Raw genomic sequence first — 5,487 nt, forward strand, 5'->3', positions numbered from 1 at the left:
CATGGCCGCTGAACCTGCGCGTCCGGAGCCTGTGCTCCGCAACGGGAGAGGCCACAACAGTGAGAGGCCTGCGTACCGCAAAAAAAAAAAAAAAAAAAAAAAAAGATCTTGTAAGATCCTATAATGCAAAAGAATCTGAAAAAGAATATATATATGTATAACTGAATCACTTTGCTGTACACCTGAAACTAACACAACATAGTAAACCAACTATACTTCAATTTTAAAAAAATGATTAAAAAAATAAAACTGCAAAAAAAAATGTTAACAATAAAAATAATATGGCAAGGCATATACATGGTGTCTTCTGCTTTGTTAAAGCATTTTCAAATCTGTCACCTTACTGAGTCTTTTTTGTTGTTGTTGTTTATTTATTTATTATTATTGTTTTTAAATTTTTGGCCACACTGTGTGGCAAGTGGGAGCTTAGTTCCCTGACCAGTGATTGAACCTGCACCGCTTGCATTGCAAGGCGAAGTCTTAACCACTGGACCACTGGGTTCTTTTAGTTGTGGCATGTGGAATCTTAATTGTGGCATGAGGACTCTACGTTGCGGCATGCGGACTCTACGTTGCGGCATGCATGCAGGATCTAGTTCCCTGAACATGGGTCAAACCTGGGCCCCCTGCACTGGGAGTGCAGAGTCTTAGTCACTGGACAACGAGGGAAGTCCCAAGATGACTTCCTACGTTGATTTTACTACAAGGTGTTGGGACCACTAAGTTCTCACACGCTTTCTTTGGGTCTCTCTTAGTTTCACTGCCATGGTTTCCAGTCCTGAGAACCACTGGACTTCTATTGCTTCAGTTACGAAACTCCTGTGCCAGTATGAGTTTGACGGGCTGGACTTTGGAAGTACCCTGGCTCTTGTGGGAGCACTCCTTAGAACAAGAATCTCTTCACTATCCTGGTGCAGGTGAACTGTTCCATATTATTTTGACTGGAAAGCACACAACCAGTCTCCTATGAAAGGTCACTGAGCCCATATAGAAATCTAAATCCTTACAATCTCAGTTGGAGATGAAGGATCTGGAGACTCTATTCCAGTGAGGATGCTGAAGAATGAAGGATGGGAGAGATTAACATAATTCAAAAAGTAGGAATGAAATCAACTTAGAGTTGATATTCATAGACTTTTTTCTACTTTTGTATAGGAAATGTGTGAAGCTTTTGAACAGAAGGCCAAGTAAATCAACATGCCCAAGCTGATGGTCACTGCCACAGGAGTTGCTGGCATCCCCAACATCCAGTCTGGCTATGAGATTCCCCCACCCGTCCCAGTGAGTGATAACATGTCCTATACCTCCTCTGTGCATCACTTGTGCCAGAGACACTCATCCTTTGTCTGCCTGCTGTTCAGGGACCTTGTTTAGGAGGTTTCGGAAGTCTTATCTTTTGCCTGCATAGGAGTGGAAAATGACAATCAGAAATGTTTTTAAATCCTTTACCCCACTGGACTATATCCATGTCATGACTCATGACCTCCAGGTCCCTGGGAGGGCTACACAGGAGAGAACAGCTGTCTCTACAAATACCCAACTGACAATGGCAGCAATGCCAACCTCAATGGGGTGAGTCCCTGAACAGACTAAAATGCAGACCAGAGATGATGTTGTAAATCACATGGAAATTCAGGGACAAAAGGTATCATAAATTTAGTAATTTTCTTAAATGGGAAATTAAGCTGTTACAATTAATTAACTAGTTCCCACTTATAAAAAATTCACCAACTAATTAATACTGTACTGAAAATTTTATCAGATAGGAAACAAGGTTAGAAATCAGCGCTGTTTTTAGAAAAGAAAATGAAGTACCATTACTCATTTTTCCATAAATTACAGAATGTTTCTCCCACCATTCCCCTCTTTCTGTTCCCTTTCTGCTTTGTCTATTTTCTAATATTCTAATTTCTTGCACATGTACGCCATACAGAATTTCAGCCACCCACCACTGGATCATACCAGAAAAATCATGAAAAAAAAAACCCTTAATCCTTCTCCATATATTTTTGATGGGAAGGTTATATCTAAAGCCTATATATTGGTATTTTATTAAAAGAAGTTTGTTGATATAGAGACATACTACTTCAACAGTGATACATCAATGATGCGTTAAAATACATTGCAAATACTTTGTACGGCAGGTATAACTGTAACAGAAAAGCTTAGTAAATACCTAATTACTAGACCATCAACTGGATCAGGCCTCTAGCTAACCTGCCTGCCATTACAGGATTATGCCAAGAACCACTAGAAGGACAATGGGTTCCCAGCTGAGAAGCTCATAGTTGGATTCCCAGCCTATGAACTCACCATCATCCTGAGCAACCCCTGTGACCATGAAATTCATGCTGCTACCACTGGCCCTGGTTCCTCTGGGTCCTATACTAGGCAGTCTGGGTTCTGGGCCTACTATGAGGTAGTCTCCTGGAAACTAGAGAGAGGGGGGAGTAGGTGACTTTCTCTTGGTCCATAGATTTAACAATATAAACAATATTCAACACTTCTTGGTTTGTTTAACTAGTGGTTGAGGCTACTAGTGGATGCTCATGGCTATTTGCAAGGGAGGATAGATAAGCACTCATATTGGCTACTTTAGTTGGACCCCCCACTAAGGGCTCTTTTAGGCTGGATTCCAAATACAGAGGAAGTAGGAAAAAGGATATCATCAATGAGATTATATCAATTTATAGATACTTCTAACCAAATGCCAAGGTATTCTTTGATTTGAGAATCAAAAATTTTTATGTATCTTTTTAAAATTAATTTTTATTGGAGTATAGTTGCTTTACAATGTTGTTTTAGTTTCTACTGTACAACAAAATGGATCAGGTATACATATAACTTTTTAAAATTAATTTTTATTGGAGTATAGTTGCTTTACAATGTTGTGTTAGTTTCTACTGTACAGCAAAATGAATCAGCTATACATATAAATATATCCCCTCATTTTTTAATTTCCTTCCCATTTAGGTCACCACTGTGCGTTAAGTAGAGTTCCCTGTGCTATTCAGTATGTTCTCATTAGTTATCTATTTTTTACATAGCATCAATAGTGCATATGTGTCAATCCCGATCTCCCAGTTCCTCCCACCCTCCCCCCCTTGCCCCCTGGCATCCATACATTTGTTCTCTACGTCTGTGTCTCTATTTCTGTTTTGCAAATAGGATCATCTATTCCATCTTTATAGATTCCACATATATGCATTAATATACAATATTTGTTTTACTCTTTCTGACTTACTTCACTCTGTATAATGCTCTCAAAGTCCATATCTAACAACACTTTTGAATAGAATAAATGTCCAGATTCTCAAATTTCCTATGTACTCTCTGCTAGAATTTATCTGCCTGAAAACTAGTCTACAGTCTGAAGATTTTCCTTCCTTTCTTCCCTTTTCACAATTGTTATTCTCTTCAATGGGGAGAGAAAACAATATAAATCATGCAGGTCAAAAAAGATTGTAGATTTAGCTCTTTCTCTTCAATGAGGCAGCCAATAAGAAGATGTAGAGATGCAGATCTTTGTGAGACCCTGATGGGGTCTTTGCTCTTGAGGTTGAGCCCAGTGACCATGTCAAAGGTGTCAAAGGAATGTCAAAGGTAAAATTCAAGATGAGGAGGGCATCCCACCTAGGCAGCACCTTCCGATTTTCATGGGTAAGCAGCTGGAGGGTGGCTATACTCACTCAGACTCCAACATCCAGGAAAAATCCACCCTGAACTTGGTGCTGCACCTACCAGTTGGCATTACTGAGGCTTCCTCCCACCAGCTAGACCAGAAATACAACTTTGACAAGATAAGCTGTCCCAAGAGTTTCCCTCACCTGCACCTATGCTTTCAAATGTTACAAGCCACACCAACAACATACACCCGAGGAAGGTCAAATACAGTCCCTCCTGCTCTGCAGGGTCGTACCTCCATGGTCCTGGGGGTGTCAATAAAGTTTCCCTTTAGTTGACTGGAGCAGTGAAAAAAAATAAAAAAGGATTGTAGATTTAAACCTAAATATACTAGTAATTACAGTAAATGTAAATGGGCTAAATACTCTAGGCATAAGTCAAAGGTTGGCAATCTATTTTCTTGTTTAAAAACTGCTTAAGTGTATGCTGCTTACAAGATACATACCACAAAGCTACAGCAAGATTGAAGTAAAAGGATGGGAAAAATGTACCATGTAAACACTAACCAAAAGAAAGTTGGTGTAGCTATACTGATATTAGACAAAGCAGACTTTAAGATAAGAAGTATTCCTTGAGATAAAGAAGGGCATTTTGTAATAATAAGGGGTTGACCCAACAAGAAGATATCAAAATTCGAAGTCTCTAGGATATGTAAATTGACAAAACTGAAAGGAGAAACAGACAAGTTCAAAATCACAGTGGGAGATTTTAAAGTACCTCTCCACAGTAAGAAGAAAAAGAAAATTCAGTGTCTAGATCTGAGAAGATGATTAGTAAATTTGACCTAATTGACATACATAAAATACTGTATCCACAGTTGCACAATCATTCTTTCCAAGTGCACAGGAAGGAGTGAGGAGGGTAGAGGCCCTTGTTTCCAGAGAGTTCCCATCACTTAAAGCACATACAAAGAAGAAATACTCTGATAAAGAGGCAGAATCTAACAGGTGCTACTCATAGATGTGTACACAGAAATCTGAGAGTGTTGTCATAGTAATGAGGATATGGGAAACCAGGGTAGAGGTATTAAAAGAAGGCATTCTTCCAGTAAAATGTGAGTCACAAGTTGGAAGAAATAAAGGGAGGAGGTACAGTTCCCATCCCTTATAACCTTGTGGACAGATACCGTACTCACAGTAAAAAACCATGGGAATGCACCTGCATTGAACTATTTATTCATTAATGTTCATTTCTTTATTTAATAATGACCTAGTGAATGCCTACATTGTGCCAGGTACCATGAGGATGCTGGGCTGTATGAGTAAACAAGACACAGGGCTCACCATCACTGGTACAGATAGGTAAATATGTGGAAAATTATGATCTGGTGAATTAAGTGCTACAGGACAAGTTGGTCCAGAGTAACCACTAGAGCCAAGCAAAAAGGAGTTCAGCTTGAGGAGTGGACAGCTATGCACCTGGGGTTAAAGATTCCAAAGAAAATGGTCAGAGGTAGACGGAAGGACTCAAAAAATGTATTTGGAAAAGATCGTATTGAGAATATCCTGCATTTAGTATTGAGATACAATAAAGACAATGGAGAGACGGGGGCAAGGGAAGCATAGCAATGTGATAATACAAAAATTCACCACTAAAAAAAATAAAATAGCTCTGATCTGCTGATCATATGTGTCTGAGAAAGTGAAAAAAGTGAAGTACAAAAGAGTCTGCTTCTGACATTGTGCTGAAATAGGAAGTTTTATTATATCAAGTAAAAGTTTATGCACTGTTTGGTTGTACATTATATAAAATAAACAGGAAGGTAGCCTCATTAAAAAAAGTATACTTCTGTACATATCAAAG

General features: G+C 39.0%; 1 pseudogene; it reads left to right on the plus strand.

Annotated features, from left to right (window-relative positions):
* The first annotated feature begins 765 nt into the window (after positions 1–765).
* On the plus strand, positions 766–2,458 carry LOC102990493 (acidic mammalian chitinase-like; annotated as a pseudogene).
* Positions 2,459–5,487: the final 3,029 nt, after the last annotated feature.

The sequence above is a fragment of the Physeter macrocephalus genome, chromosome 4 (assembly GCF_002837175.3).
Source record: "Physeter macrocephalus isolate SW-GA chromosome 4, ASM283717v5, whole genome shotgun sequence".
NCBI lineage: Eukaryota > Metazoa > Chordata > Mammalia > Artiodactyla > Physeteridae > Physeter > Physeter macrocephalus.